The sequence below is a fragment of the Petaurus breviceps genome, unplaced genomic scaffold (assembly GCF_028583685.1).
Source record: "Petaurus breviceps papuanus isolate PSGF00001 unplaced genomic scaffold, PetGlider_PUasm1.0 183, whole genome shotgun sequence".
Classification (NCBI taxonomy): domain Eukaryota; kingdom Metazoa; phylum Chordata; class Mammalia; order Diprotodontia; family Petauridae; genus Petaurus; species Petaurus breviceps.
Genome location: NW_027185791.1, coordinates 2,403,744 through 2,420,552, shown reverse-complemented (window position 1 = coordinate 2,420,552; position 16,809 = coordinate 2,403,744). Strand labels below are relative to the sequence as shown.

General features: G+C 36.2%; 1 long non-coding RNA gene across 1 annotated transcript in view; it reads right to left on the bottom strand.

The window, feature by feature from the left end:
• LOC138161045 (uncharacterized) overlaps positions 1 to 16,809 on the bottom strand; it is a 142,786-nt gene that overhangs the window by 16,267 nt on the left and 109,710 nt on the right. Inside the window, exon 3 of the long non-coding RNA XR_011168254.1 lies at positions 2,350 to 2,472. This is a non-coding gene — a long non-coding RNA (uncharacterized lncRNA). The remainder of the gene's footprint in view (positions 1 to 2,349; positions 2,473 to 16,809) is intronic.

Below are 16,809 nucleotides of genomic sequence, written 5' to 3'. Positions count from 1 at the left end.
TTGGTCTGTGTTAATTTCTCAGACAGAAGCCCTGTCTGTTGGTCTGTATTAATTTCTCAGACAGAGGTGCCCTTTCTGTTGATTTGCATTAATTTCTTAGACAAAACCCACAGGAAGTAGGCTTAGCTTGAACCCCTTTTAAAGTGAATTGAGATGATGGTGCTGGTAATGTGTATAAATATTATTGTAGCACTACTTGGAGTAGTTCCTGTCAGCTGAGATATGGAGCAGGAGCAGAGAGCTGCCTACATGTGAATACAGGTGAGAGTAGGGAGTGGTCAGCCCACAGAGTAAGAGCCATGGGGTTTGGGAGTCAGCCTTGAGTCAAGATGAGAGGGGGCTTTACTTGGACACTATATATAGACTGAGGAGATTGTGACTTACTGTGACCTAGGGGTGAATGGTGTTTGTATTTTCTGCTACCCCTTAAGGATGATATGTTGTGCTAGGGAAGACCCTGACCTGGAATCCCTGCTTGTGCAAACAAGTATTTTGGAGAATGCTACTGAATGCAATGATATATGCTATGCACCATATGATATACTGAGTGTTGTGAGATAAATATATTTATTAGATGATATTTTTTGCTTAAGGATGTTACTATGAATGGCATGTGTCATTGAACAATGTTTAGTTTAGGTCTGAATAGAGAGTTCCTATGAGATTATAAATTAGAAAATTATTCACATCAGCAGTCCTCAGGTGTACTGCTGTGATTGGCATTACAACATGTAGGTCTTTTCTCCTTCTTTATTATCTTTTTGGGATATAGACCTTATAGTGATCTTGTTGGATCAAAGGGTAAATACAGTTTGGTTTAAGTTTATGCATAGTTCCAAATTGCTCTCTAGAATGGTTGGATTGGTTCACAACTCCACCAGCAGTGCATTAGTGTACCAATTTTCCCACATTCTCTCCAACATTTAAAATTTTCCTTTTTTTTCTCATATTAGCCAATCTACTAAGTGTGAGATGGTATCTCAGAGTTGTTTTAATTTGTATTTCTCTAATCAAAAGTGATTTAAGAGTACTTCTTCATGTACCTATAATTAGCTTTGATATCTTCACCTGAAAACTATCTAGGTGCTTTTTTTTTGGTCATGGCTGTTAGGTAGTCCAATAATCCTTAAACTATCTTTCCTGTATTTATTTTCTAGATCAGTTGTTTTTCTAATGAGATATTTTAAATTTTCTTCTATATTTTCATTCTTTTGATTTTATTGTTTTATTATTTGATGTCTTTTAAATCATTAGCTTCCACTTGCCTGATTTTTATTTTTAAGGAATTATTTCATCTGTGAGCTTTTGTGCCCCTTTTTCCATTTGCTTAATTTTGCTTTTTGAGTTCTTCTCTTCAGTGAATTTTTGCATATCTTTTTTTCCATTTGGCCAATTTTTCTTTTCAAGGTATTCTCTTCATTGCATTTTTGTGTATCTTTTTATCATTTGGTCTATTCTGATTTTTAAGATGTCATTTTCTTCAGCATTTTTTTGTATCTCCTTTACCAAGCTGTTCTTTTTTTTCATTATTTTCTTGTATCACTCTCATTTCTCTTCCCAATTTTTACTCAACCTCTATTATTTGGTTTTCAAAATCCTTTTTGAGCTCTCCAATGGCCTGAGACCAATTTATATTTTTCTATAAGGTTTTGGATGTAGAAGTTTTGACTTTGTTTTCTTCTTCTGACTTTGTGTTTTGATTGTTCTTACCACCATAGTAATGTAGTCAGGATATTCTGTTGTTTACTCATTTTCTAGCCTATTTCTTGATTTTTAACTCTATGCTAAAGTGGGGCTCTGCTTCTGGAATGGGGGAGGCACTGTCTCAAGTTTCATGTTTTTTCTGCATCCGTTTTAAAAGATAATTTTAGGGATCTGTAAATTTTTGTTTCTTCCAAGGTGGTATGATCTAGGGAGAATAGTGTATACTACTCTCCTGGCTTGTGCTCTGATCTGTGAGTGACCACAAGCATTCTTTTTTGCCTTTGAACCATGACCATGGTCCTGGCTCCCTTGCAAGGTCTGGTGTGCTAATGTTCCTCCTCACCTTGGGACTGAGACCCAGGACTGTGATGCAGATCTGAATATGGGAAATTCACCAGAGCCCTTCTCCTGATGTCAGGAAAGAGAGCCTTTAATCTCCTTCTGACCAGTTGTCTGACTTCTTTACCATCTGTGAGCTAAGAGGTCTGGAAATTGCCATTGCTGCCATTGATTCAGTCACCCCCAAAGCCTACTGCTGGTTTGCTGGGGTACTGCCTGCACTGGATTGCACTCCACTCTCACCCTGGTACCAGAGACTTTTCCTGCCAATGTTCTAAGTTGTTCTAGGCTGGAAATTTGTTTCACCTTTTCTTTTTTTGTGGGTTTTGCTGCTCTAGAATTTGTTTGGGGGCATTAAAGTTGTTTCCAGGGGTTTTGGAGGAGAGCTCAGTTGAGTCCTTGACTTTTCTCCATCATGCCCCATAGCATCTAAAATTTAAAAAAAAAAGTTAAATGAATTACAGGTGGAAATAGACACTAGTGTTATCAATCTTTCTCCTCTCAGAATTAGGTAAGTCTAACAAAAGACAAAGCCAAAAAGAATCAAATAAGTGACTAGAAAATTTTAGATAAGCTAGATATTATAAACATCTGGAGAGAATTGAATGGGAATAGAAAGGAATATGCCTTTTTCTCAGTGGCAAACAATATTTTTACAGAAATTGTTCATATAGTAGGGCATAAAAATTTTATAGTTAAAAGCAGAAAACCAGAAATATTAAATGCATCTTTCAGATCACAAAGCAATAAAAGTTGGGGACCATGGAAATGGAATAAAAACTAGCTGGAAACTAAATAACCTAATATTGAAGAGTGAGTGGGTTAAAATCATAGAAACAGTGGTGTGACAGCATGTCAAAATCTATGTGATGTTGCAAAAGCAGTAATCAGTAAATATCTCTAAATACTTTCATCAATAAAATAGAGAAAGAATGGACCAGTGTATTGGGTATGCAATTACAAAACTAGAAAAAGAGCAAACTAAAAGTCTCCAATAAACACTAAATTAGACATCCTAAAAATTAAAGGTGAGATTAATACAATTGAATGTAAGAAAACTATAGAATTAATAAACAAAATTAGGAGTTAATGTATTAAAAAACACGAATAAAACACATAAACCATTGATTAAGATGATTAAAAAAGAGACAAGAAAACCAAATTATTAGTGTTAAAAATGAAAAAGGTAAATATACCACTATTGAAGATGTCATGAAAGCAATCATAAGGAGTGATTTCATTCAGTTATATGCCAATAAATTTAACAATTTAAGTGAAATGGAAGAATATATACAAAAATATAAGTTGCCTAGATTAGCAAAAGAGGAAATAGAATACCTAAATAGCTCTGTTTTAGAAAAAAGAAATTGAACAAGTCATAAATGAGCTTCCTAAAAAAAAAGTATCAGGACCAGATGGTTTTGGAAGTGAATTCTTTCAAATATTCTAACTAATTCCAATATTAAATAAATTATCTGGAATAATAGACAAAGAAGGAGTCCCACCAAATGTCTTTTATGACACAAATATGATAATACCTAAACAAGAAAGAGTAAAAACAGAAAAATAAAATTATAGACCAATTTCATTGGCAAATATAGATGCAAAAACTCGAAGTAAAATTCAAGTTAAGAGATTACAACAATATACAACAATGATTGTAAATTGTGACCAACTGAGATTTATATTAGGAATGCAACAATGGTTTAACATAAGGAAAACTATTAGTATAATTGATTATATAAAAGTAACAAAAATCACAGGATTATATCAATAGGTGCAAAAAAAGCTTTTGATAAAGTACAACACTCATGGCCTTGGAGTCAGGAGGACCTGGGTTCAGATCCAGCCTCAGACACTTAACACACACACACACACACACACACACACACACACACAAAATAGCCGTGTGACTTTGGGCAAGTCACTTAACCCCAACTGCCCTCCAAAAAGCAAAAAAAAAAAGTACAATACTCATTTCTTTTAAAAACACTTCAAAGGATAGGTATGAATGGATTTTTCCTTAAATTTATAAAAAGCATTTACCTAAAACCATCAGCAAGTATTATTTGTAATGGGGATAAGCTAGAAGCCTTCTAAGTAAGATCAGGTGTTAAACAAGGATGCTCACTGTCAAAAATATTATTCAGTCTTGTATTTGAAATCCTAGAAATAGCAATAAGAGAAGAAAAAATAGAATCAGAGTGGTCAATGAGGTAACAAAACTATTTTTTTTTTGCAGAATATTATGATGATATACTTGGAAAATCCTAAAGACTCAACTAAAAATTAGTTGGAAAAATAATTTTAGCAGAGTAGTAGAATATAAAGTAGTAAAGCCACATAAATCACCAGTATTCCTATATCACCAATAAAACCCTTCAAGAAGAGATAGTAAGAGATAACCCTATTCAAAATAATTCTAGAGAGTATAAAATACCTGGGAGTGTACCTGTCAAAACAAAACATAGGAACTGTGTGAACAAAATCATTTAAAAACTTTTATATAAATAAAATCATATTTAAATAATGGGAGAAATATTAATTGTTCATGGATAGGCAGGGCCAATATAATAAAGATGACACAATTTTTACCTAAATTAATCTACATTATTAATCAATGCCATTCCAAAAAAATTATTTTACTCAGTTAGAAAACAATAACAAAATACTTTTGGAAGAAAAAAAGGTCAATAATATTAAGGGAACTAATGAAAAACATGTGAAAGATAGAGGTTTAGCAGTATCAGATCTTAAACTATAATATAAGGCAATAATTATCAAAACTGTCTGGTACTGGCTAAGATATAGAAAGGCAGATCAGTGGGACAAAATAGTTATTCAATCTATAGCAGCAAATGACTGTAGTAACCTTTTAAAGAAGTATAAAGACTTAAGTTTTTGGAATAAGAATTCATTATTTGGCAAAACTTATGAGGAAAACTGGAAAGCAGACTAGCAGAAATTGAGGGTAGACCAGTATCTTTCACCATTTATAAAATGGATACATGACCTATGTATAATGGAAGATAGTACAAGAAAATTTGAAGAAAATGGAACATATCACTTATCAGACTTATGGATAGATGAACAACTTATGAATAAACAAGAGAGTGTTGTGAGGTGTAAAATGGATAATTATGATGACTTTAATTTAAAAAGTTTTGTATAAATAAAACCAATGAATCAGAAGGAATAAAATAATAACAGGAATAGATAAATTAAAGGAATAAAAAAAACAATCAGAAGGAAAGTAGAAAATTGGGAATTTTTTTTATTGACAATTACTTCGATAAAGGACTCATCTCAGATATATAAAGAACTTTATCAAGTCTATAAGAATACAAGTCATTCCTCAATTGATAATGGTCAAAGGATGTGAAGAGGCAATTTTTTTTTTTGCTTTTTGGAGGGGGAAGGCAGGGCAATTGGGGCCAAGTGACTTGCCCAACATCACAGGGTAAGCAAATGTAAGTGTCTGTGGCCAGATCTGAACTCAGGTCCTCCTGACTCCAGGGCCGGTGCTCCATTCACTGAGCCACCTACTAGCTGCCTCGAAGAGGCAATTTTCTAATGAAATGAAGACACTTTCTAATCATATGAAAAAATGCTCTAAATCATTATTGGTTAGAGAAATGCAAATTAAGACAACCTTGAGATATTGTTTTATACCTATCATATGCACTAAAATGATTGAAGGGGAAAGCCACAAATATTGGAGGGGTTGTGCAGAAATGGGGACACTAATTCACTGTCGGGACAACTGTGAACTGGTCCAACCATTTTGGAACACAGTTTGGAAATTTTGCCCAATGAGTTATAAAACTGCCTACACCCTTTGACAAAGGTCTGTTTCCGAAGATGACTAGGGAAAAAGGAAAAATACCTATATGTTCTAAAACATTTATAGCAGCTCTCCTTGTGGTGGCAAAGAACTGGAAATTGAAGGGATTCTTGTCAATTTGGGATTGTCTAAACAGGTTGTGGTATATAGTGGAATACTGATAGAATACTACTGTGCTATAAAAAGTGATGAACTTGAAAACTTTAGAAAAACATGGAAAGACTTGCATGAAATAATGAAGAGCAAAATGAACAGTATGAATAGAACTGTCTGTAGTAACAGTATTACTGTTTTAAGAAGAACTTTGAGTGGCTAATTTTAATTATTATAAATACCCAGTTTAACCATGAAAGACTTATGAAAGAAGATGTTATCTGCAGCCAAAACAATAATTGATAAATAGAACCATGTATGTGTGGATTTACACACACACACACACACACACACACACACACACTTGTTTCTAGTGGTAGCCATCTCTAGAGAGGGGAAAAAAGTTGTATGATAACTTTATTACATATTTAAAAGAAAAAGCAAGTTGTACATAATAGATTTGTAGTTTCAAGTTCAATCCCCTTTTTTCTATTCTACTTTGTTATGGAAATGTTTGTTTTATTTCTTAAGTTCAGAATAAAAGTTGTTTAAAAATAGGTAAGGTAGGAATGGAGCAGGGTTTAACAGGAAAGATAAAGAGTTATGTTTTGGATATACTGGTCCAGAGGTCTTGGGATATCTTGAGAAGAGGGAGCTGAAGGCAAATGACCTCAATTTCTCAATTAGTAAGAGGCAAAGTTTTCAACTGAGAAAGTGTGTGGGGATAATTGGAAGTACAGGAACTTTGATAGAGAAAGGAAGACTTCATAGGGAGTAAAAAAGGGATTCAATTAGGGAAAAATAAAAGGCCTGCTTTGCTTCTATGAGAACAATTGATGTTTAATAATATTAATGTATGGTGCACTCGTTCAATAGCATGTCAGTAGGACCAGGGGTGGTAGATGGTGGGGATAATCTGGGACTACAGTTTCCTAAGAGATAAGTGGCAATAAAACAAAAAGGTGAGAGATTTAGCAATGTGGAGTTGAATTGATTGTCTATTAGTCCAAGATTGGGAAGGAAGGATGGCAAAGTAGTGATAATGGCTTGGGAAAGTACTGGGGGGTAGAGACATTGCAGTAAGGGTAAAGGTTAGGCTTAGGAGGGGTGAAGCATAGAGAGAAATAGAATGGTAGGAGGTTATGATCAAATAGAGGAAGTTCAGAGAGTCTAATTAAGAAAGTAGAACAGTTGTGATAGTGATCTGATATAGGATACAGAAGCAGACATTCCTTTTTAGAAATATTAAGAAGGATTTAAAAAATTATCCTGTCTTGATTGGACTAATCTGAAAGAGAAGACTTTTTCAGACTTTCAGTTCTGAAACAATATCCTACTTTCCTCTCATTGTTGGGTCCTAGAAGAGTTCTTCCTCGAAGTAATTAGGGTAGTGTGTGGATAAGGACAGGCCAAAGAACACTCAACAGTTCACCTAAGAGTAGTAAACCTTTTCCCAATGCCTTCACCTCATTAAGGTAATCTCTTGAATTCTAAGTTCACCTAAGAAATCTTTTGATTTCTTGAGTTCACCTTTGGCCAACTGAAAAGAACAGGCTTTGAGGTGAGTGGTCATAGAGGATTATATGGTTTTAAAGAAATGATTCTCCCAAAATGAAATGAAAATTGTTCTATTGGAGTGCAATGTTAATTTTTACCTTACCTTGAGTTATGTAATGATGTTTTATCATATTATGAAATATCCTTGTTCAAGGATCATTTACTTCAGAATGTCTTATGTTAGAGACATATCCAAGGATATGAGGGAACTCTGTCAGATTGGACATTTTTTACTCTGCCCAGAATAATGCTTGAATTATAATAATAAAAATAATAAAAAAATTTTCTGCCATGGTAGTATTTACAACACAGAATATAGTATTAATATTTTTTCTTTGAAAAGAGTGTGGTCATTCTTGTGTGTAGCTGAAGTGGAATGAAAGAGTCGGTAATATGTCTTAAATATATGCATACAGAAATTAAGATGTACATATTGTAACTACAAAGAGACCGAGATCCTGAAAAAAATCATTATTGTGATAAAAATGACCATTTTCAGTTGTTCAAAATGTAATAATTACATTGAAATAAGCAGCTCAATGGTATTTGATGCTGAAGCCCAAGTGAAGTTACAGCTTCATAATCAGCAAAGAGAGCTCCTAGAAAAGGTATTGCTTTAAGAAGATAGGACTGCATCTGGTGATTCTCACCTTTAACATTTGCTATTGGGGAGTTTGATGCTGGTGGATTATTTGGATCTGGAGTTCTGAGCTCTATTAAGTTCTATATTCTAATAATGCTAAAACTGATCAGATGCCCACACTAAGTTCCACACCAATATGGTGATATAAAGGACCAGTGGGTCACAAGAATGCATAAGAAGGGGTAACTAGTCCAGGTCAGAAACAGCAGGTCAAAGCTTCTGTCTTGGTCAGCAGTGGGATTGGGCCTGTGAATGGCAGCTGTACTTTCAGTCTAGTCAAGACAAGGAGAGGAAGAAACAGAAAAAGAAGCAGGAGGAGAAGGAGAAGCAGAAAGAAAAGAAAGAGGAGGAGGAGAAACTATATATATGTAACATTAATAGTTATTAATATCAGTGTGGAAGGTATAATTAACTAGATAATTCTTATTTTTACCTTCTCTTTCATATGCTTTCCCCTGGAGAATTCATTATAATTATTTATAATAAATAATTATGAATATGGTTATGGTTATAATATTATAATTATTTATAATTAATTTTAACAGTTAGTTAATTTTTTTAAACATAGGAACAATATAATGGCCTCTTAGGTCTATGAAGTCCCTTCCTCTAGTGCTTTGTGGAATTTATATTAAATGATAAGTCTGCTGAGAATTCCCAGTTAGTAAAGTTTCTAACATTTAAACAGAGGTTAAGATTCTACCATATTTTAAATTTATGTTTATCTTTGTCTAATCTTTCTCTACTATGATTGAGATAAAATTTGGGATAATGGAAATGTTTGGGTAAAGAATCAAGCATAATATGCAATAATGTTCATTAATGGACAGGTATTGGGGGCAGAAGTTGGAGAAAGAACAGACCTTTTTTTGGAACTTCTTTTGGTCCTTGAAGAGGTTGGTTCACCAGTAGAAACTAATGACCTTTCTTGAACTCTCCCTTCTCTGCCATAGTTTAGAGCCACTTTTTTTTCTCCTTTTACCTGCTGCCCTTGTGCCACCAGTGACTGGCTCATTTGGTCCTGAGCTTGGGGAAGTTCGCCCTAGTGCTTTTGCTGCTAATCTATTGAGATCTCTTTCTTCCTCTTCTGTTGCAGACTCTAGTGTCTTTTTGTAGAACTCTGAGACATCTGAATTTCTTCTTCTAGATCAAAGGTTGTGATAGTCCCTGTTGTTAAACCCCTATTATGTATAGAAGCCCAATAGCTTTGTCTAGTGCTGAGGAGGGTCCCAATTCAGAAAAAGGGGGATGACTGAATCCAGAGGGAGTACCTTTACGGTCTAGAAATTCAGCTACACAGTCCTCTACGGCCCAGAGGTGGGGAACCTGCAGCCTCGAGGCCATATATGGCCTTCTAGATGCTTAAGTGTGACCTTTTGATTAAATCCAAATGTCAAAAGGCTGCACTTAAGGATCTAGAAGGTCACATGTGACCTCAAGGCTGCAGGTTCCCCACCTCTGGGCTCTAGAGGACTGTGTAAGCTGAATTTCTAGACAAACCCCAGTGCCTGTATATCTTATTTCCCAGTTGCATGTTAAAAAAATAATGATATTTTTTTGAACATTTGATTTTAAAACTTTGAATTCCAGATTCTTTCCCTTCCTCCCTGGTCATCCACTCTTACTGGGAAGATAAGCAATTCAATATAGGTTGTGCATGTGTAGTTACACAAAACATTTCCATAGTGGATATATTGTGAGTAAATTTCCCTCCACCCTATCCTGCCTCCCACTTGTTCTATTCTCTACTTTAACCCTTTCCCTTTTCAAAAGTGTGTGCTTCTAACTAACCCCCCCCCCAACCTTCCATCCCCTCCATCATGATGCCCCTGGAAAAGGGGCTGGACCACACTCCTAGGTCCCCCCAGTTCCAACAGAGTTCTACACTGATCTTTTACTTTGTCTTTGCCATTTATAGGTTGATATTTTTGGAAACCACCACTGCTGCTTGTGATCACTCTCCCAAAGTCTGCTGCAGCTGCTGGTCAGGGACACCCTTGGGATAAATTGCGAGCTCATGTGGAGCTGGGCTCTGCTCCCAGTGTGCTGAGATGAACCCTTCCTGTCTTCCTTCCTGGCTGCCTTCAGTGGGAGATTTGTTTCTCTCTGTCACTTTGTGGGTTCTGCAGTTCTAAAATTTGTTTAGAGTCATATTCTATAGGTATTTGAGTGGTTATGGGGGGAGTGCATGAGTTTTCCTGCTTCTATTCTGCCATCTTCAGCAATATTGTTTTAAGAAAGGCTTTGAGTGACCAAGTCATTTTAACTATTATACATACACAAATTAAAAAAAAAAGATACCAGGGTGGAGCCAAGATGGCAGAGTAAAGGCAGGGACTTGCTTGAACTCTCCTCCAAACTCTTCCAAATATCTGTAAAAAATTACTCTAAACAAATTCTAGAGCAGCAGAACCCACAAAATTCAAATTTCCAGCCTGACAACCTGGAAGGTCAACAGGAAAGGTCTGTTGCACCAGGCTGAGAGAGGAGCATAGTCTAACACAGGCTGTACCAGCACAGCCAACAAACCTGGAGTAGGCCTCAGGGAAAATAATCACTGGCAGCTGTGGCAGCTTCCAGAATTCTCAACTCACAAATGCCAAAGACAACTTAGAAGGTTAGTAGGAAAGATCTCTTGGACCTGGGTGAGAGGAGTGTAGTCCAGCCCTGGTCCCAGCACAGCCATAGGACCGCAGCATTGGTGGTGGCTGCTTCCAAAGCTCTCAGCCCACAGACAGTAAGGGGATTGAACAACTGATTAGAAGGATATTACAGGGGTTTCTTTGCTGACACTGAGACAGGACTATATTGTTTTCCCCATACTTGGACCTAGGTTGCAGTCCTGGGGTGAGGAAGAGCATTGGCATAGCAGAGTTCATGGCAGCAGTGGAGAGGGAACCCTCTTCATAGTTCCAGGGTAGAAAAGAGAGCTTGTGGTCACTCACTGATCAGAACACAGGCCAGGAGAAGAGTAAACACCTCTCCTTAGATCATACCACCTTGGAAGAATTAGAAACTTACAGGTCCCTAGAAGAATTTCTGAAAACAGCTACACCAAACCCATGAAGCTTGGAACAGTACACTTTCCACACTGGAAGTTGAGCTCTACCTTAACATAGAATTAAAAAGTCAAGTAATTGGCTGGAAAAATGGGCAAACAATGGAAAGAAACTTACTTTGGGGACAAGGAAGATCAAAATATACACTCAGAAGAAGGCAACAAAGTCAAAGCTCCTATGTTCAAAGCCTCCAAGAAAAATACTAATTGATCTCAGGCCATGGAAAAGCTCAAAAAGGATTTTGAAAATCAAGTAAGAGAAGTAGAGGAAAAATTGGGAAGAGAAATGAGAGTGATACCAAAAAAAAATCATGAAAAATGAGTCAACAGCTTGCTAAAGGAGATCCCAAAAATACTGAAGAAAATAATACCTTAAAAAAATAGACTAGACCAAATGGCAAAAGAGGTTCCAAAAAACCTGTGAGGAGAAGAATGCTTTAGAAAACAAAACTGGCCAAATGGAAAAGGAGGTCTAAAAGCTCACTGAAGAAAACAATTCCTTAAATATTACAATGGAACAGGTGGAAGCTAATGACTCTATGAGAAATCAAGAAATTATAAAAACAAAGCTAAAAGAATGAAAAAATAGAAGATGTGAAATATCTCACTGGAAAAACAATTGGTCTGAAAAATCAATCCAGGAGAGATAATTTAAGCATTATTGGGCTACCTGAAAACCATAATCAATCAAAAAAAGAACCTAGATGTAATTTTTTCTAGAAATTATCAAGAAAAACTGCCCTGATATTCTAGAATCAGAGGGTAAAATAGAAATGGAAAGAATCCACTGATCACCTCTTGAAAGAGATCCCAAAATGAAAACTGTTAGGAATATTATGGCCAAATTCCAGAGTTCCTAGGTCAAGGAGAAAATATTTCAATCAGTCAAAATGAAGCAATTCAACTCTGGTGGAACCACAATTTGGATAATACAAGGTTTAGCAGCTTCTACATTAAGGGATCAGAGGACTTGGAATATGATATTCCAGAGGTCAAAGGAGCTAGGATTAAAACCAAGAATTACCTACCCAGCAAAACTGAGTGTATTCACTGAGGGGAAAAATTTACATTCGTAATGGCAAGCAAAGGAATACTTAACTCCTTGTTTTAGTTGTTCAAGCACTTAGCTCCTTGCTTCAGCTCTTCTAGTGATCACCTGTGATTATATCAAGTCTTTATTAGAAACAATCTGTCAAGCCCACAGTGGGAGAAACTTGCCAAAGACCAGAACAGGAAGGACATAAGAGGAGGGTGGAACAGGAAGGAGCTAATGATATAAAGGCTCAGGCAGAAAGTGGAACTAAGCAAAACTGAGAGGGAGAACAGTTGTGGTGTCTGGCATTCTGCTTGTCTGTCCTGTCTGTGTTGACTTGCGATTGTGTTGCTCTGTCAGGCAGAAACATTCTGTCTGTTGATTGTATTACTTTGTCAGACAGAAGTACCTGGTCTGTTGACTTGTGTTGATTTCACAGGCAGAAAGTGAATTGAGATGATAGTGCCAACAATGTGTGTAAGTATTGTTGCAACTCTGCTAAGCTTGGTGTGTGGAGCTGGACCAGGAGCTGAACCAGGAGCTGGGAGTTGCCTACCTGTGTATCCAGGTGACAGTTGGGTGAATTCAGGCAAGAACTAGGGGCATGGAACAAGAGCCATGGAGGCTGGAAGTCAGTCTCCAGTCCAGATGAAAGTATCTTTACTTGGCTACTTAGTGCTGGCTGACAAGATCAAGACGATGTGACCTAGGGATGGGAGAACTTTGTACTTTCTACCCCTTAGTTAAGGATGATTGAAAGCTAATCTCCAATCAAGTTGAAAGAAGACTTTCTGACTGACAAGATTAAAATAATGTGTCCTAGGGGTGGGAGACCTTTGTACTTTGTATCCCTTAAGAATGATTGCTCCTTAAGGATGATTGAGTTAAGGACTTACTGAATGATATCTTTTGTTTAAGACTATGTGTCCACTTCAGTAATAAGTTGTTATGTGATATTGTTATGAATATTGTACTTTGGTTTCTGTGAATGTTTTGCTTTAGTTTATTGCTGAATGAATAGAGAGTTCACTGTACTATGTGATCAGAACCTTTATTCACAGCAGTAGTCAGGAGAGCTGCTTGTGCTTGGCTTTACAACATTCAATGACATAGAGGAATTTGATGCATTCTTGAGAAAAAACCAGAGCTAAATAGAAAAATTGACTTTCAAATACAAGAGTCAAGAGAAACGTGAAGGGGTAAACAGGAAAGAAAAATCATAAGGGACTTATTAATGCTGAACTGTTTATGTTCCTATGTGGAAATAACTTATGAGATATTTCTCATTATTAGGGAAGTTAGAAGGAAAAAAATATATATATGTATATATATATAGAGAGAGAGACAGACAGACAGACAGACAGACAGAGACAGAGAGAGAGACAGAGACACACAGAGAGAGACACACAGAGAGAGAGAGAGAGGGCACAGGGTGAGTTGAATATGAGGGGATGATATCTGAAAAATAAAATTAAAGGGTGAGAGAGAGGAATGAACTGGGAGAAGGTGAAAGAGAGAGATAGAATGGGGTAAATTATCTCACATAAAAGAGACAAGAAAAATCTTTTACAGTGAAGGGGGAAGGTGGAAGGTGAGGGAGAATGAGTGGATGTAATTATGATTGGAATTGGTTTAAGGAAGGAATAACATACACTCTGAATTGGGCATGGAAATCTATCTTACCCTACAGGAAAGTATGGGGGAAGGGGAAAAGGGGAGAGTGATAGAAGGTAGGGGCAGATTGTGAGAAGGGGTGATCAGAAGCAAACACTTGAGGAGGGACAGGTGAAAGGAGAGAATCGAATAAATGGGGTGCAGGATAGGATAGAGGAAAATATAGTTAGTCTTTTACAACATGACTATTATGTAATTGTTTTGCATGACTACACATGTACAACCTATATTTAATTGCTCAATGAAGGTGGGTGGGGAGGGAGGAAGGGAGACAATTTGGAACTCAAAGTTTTAAAAATGAACGTTAAAAATAGTTTTTGCATGTAGCTGGAAAATAAGATACATAGGCAATGGGGCATAGAAATCTATCTTACCCTATAGGAAAATAGAAGGGGAAGGGAATAAGAGAAGGGGGGGGTGTGATAGAAGGGAGGATAGATTCAGAAAAGGGGTAATCAGAAGCAAAACACTTTTGAGGAGCGATAGGGTGAAAGGAGAGAGAATAGAATAAATGTGTGGAAAATTAAAAAAATAATAATAATAATATAAAGGATATATAAATAAAGATGCTATCTGCATCCAGAGAAAAAAACTGAAAAATAGAGGTATATATATAATAATCTTACATGTATGTGTGTGTGTATACATACATATACACCTATTTCTGTCTAATGGTAGCTATCTGTAGAGTGGGGGGAGGGAAACAAGGAAAATAATGACATAACTTTTTATTTAAAAGGAATAGTAAGTTGTACATATTAGACTTAGTTACACGTGCAATCATCCTTTTTATTGTTCTACATTATAGAATTGCTTGTTTTATTCCATAAATTTGAAATAAAATAAATAAACAAATTTTAAAAGAAATCAAAAAGAAATATGGCAGTAAAAAAAGAAGACATGATACCTTAGGTTATATCAAGAGAAGAATAATATCCAGAAAGAGGGTTGTAATGACTTTGCTGTCCTGTGCCCTTATTAGAGCACATCTAGAGTACTATGTTTAATTCTGAGTACTACATTTTAGGAAAAACAGAGAAGCTGGCATGTATCTAGCATAAGGCAACCAAGATGGAGAACAAACCATAAAAAGATCAATTGCTGAAACTAAAGATGTTTAGACTGGAGAAGATAAGAATTAAAGGAGGATCAATAGCTGTGCCCTCCTGGTGTTTGAAGGCTGTGTTGGAAGCCAAGTCTAACACAGACTGGTCTAGTGGTTTGGAATCAGGATTGAAACTGAAATACTCAGAGATAATTTACCAGTCAAAAAAAAAAAGGAATCAGACATAGAAAGGGTATTAACCATGGAAAGGGTGTTAAGTAAAGATATAGAATTGATTTAACTCAGAGTACGTCCTCTGCCTCAGTTTCTCTGGATGCTGTTGTGCCCATCACAAACGTGTTAAGCTTGAGGGAGGAGCCACTGGTTCTTCATGTACTGACGTAGGCTACCAGGAAGCTACATCAATTGTTTGAGCCTTAGTACTCTGACCAAAAAAGGCTTGAGGATGGTTTTAATAATACTTAAGGAAAAACTAGCCTAGCCCATAGGGGGATGGTTGTTGGTTATATGACACACCACCCCTTTGCCAAAAGGACCTACAGAAATGGAATGAATAATGGGTTTGCGATTATTGCTTACTATCACTACAGAGACCGATCTTGGCCAGCAGGAACCATTTGTGTTCCATGTTCTCCAGATGATTGTGTGGTAAGTCCCCTGCCCCAGCTCCAATCCTGGATTCCTTTATCTTTTGGTTGAGTCTGCCTTTGTTAAGTGAGGTTCTGGTAAAAGCCTCAGGAGGTGACTCACTAGGAGGAACCTAATGGTAAGAGCTTTCTATTCTGACAGTTAAAAGCCATTTGTTTAGTCCTACAGCTGTCTGTCTTAGTTTTATAGCTCCAAAACCCGTCTCTCTCTCATCATGGGTAATAATAGCTCTAAGAAACCATTTCATAATTGTCTTCCCATCTGGAGAACAGCCCATTGTATATTCAGCAATCTAGTCCTGATACTTGTAAGCATACATCATAAGTCCAGAACCTGCAGGTAGTTAACTAATTAGCAGAACTTGACCCAAGATGACCCCCATCACTGTTGGCCAACTTGGGATTCTTTTGATCAGAATAAATAAATTACCTTATAACTATCTTGATGAAACTAGTAAGAAAATTAAAAACCCCAAATGGGATGTTTTTAATAAATGACTACTTGAAATCTCCAAACAAGAAGCCTTTTGTAACTTGGATTACCTTAAGAAAAGCTTAGATAGAATTATCCTATGTGTCTGTCATTGTTTTGTCTGTGTTTGTGCCTTTGTAAAATGTAGAAAAATCTTTGTTGTGTCATTTTTGTGTTGTTTTTGTCACCATGAAAGATTTAAAATGCAGTCAGTCAGAAGAACGTCTAGGGGCTGTAGCCAAAGAGTTTAGAACACCGGGAAAGATTAATGAATTTTCATACTTGAAACAATCATCCTAGTAAGTAGGACTAACTCCCACTTTAGGTTTTCATTAAAAGATTACACTAGAGAAAAAGAGAAAAAAGGGAGAAAAATCTGTAGGATATTTTTTCCTGTCATTTCAGCTTTGGTTATCTTGTAATTACAGAGATAAAGTCAGATAATCAAAGTTTGTACAACTGCTAAAACCATCTTGGTGGATTTTGGAGGTTTGGAGATTAATCATTAAAGAGTTTGAAAATTTATCACTTTTAAGACTGCAGTTGAGAACTCCTGGGATTTTGGATAATTCTAGGAATTTGCCCCTTTCTGCAATATCTTAGTGAGTTTTGTGGGTACCACTCTGTAGAATTTATTTTTAAGGAAAAATAAGAATTAAATTCTATAGAAACTGAAAGT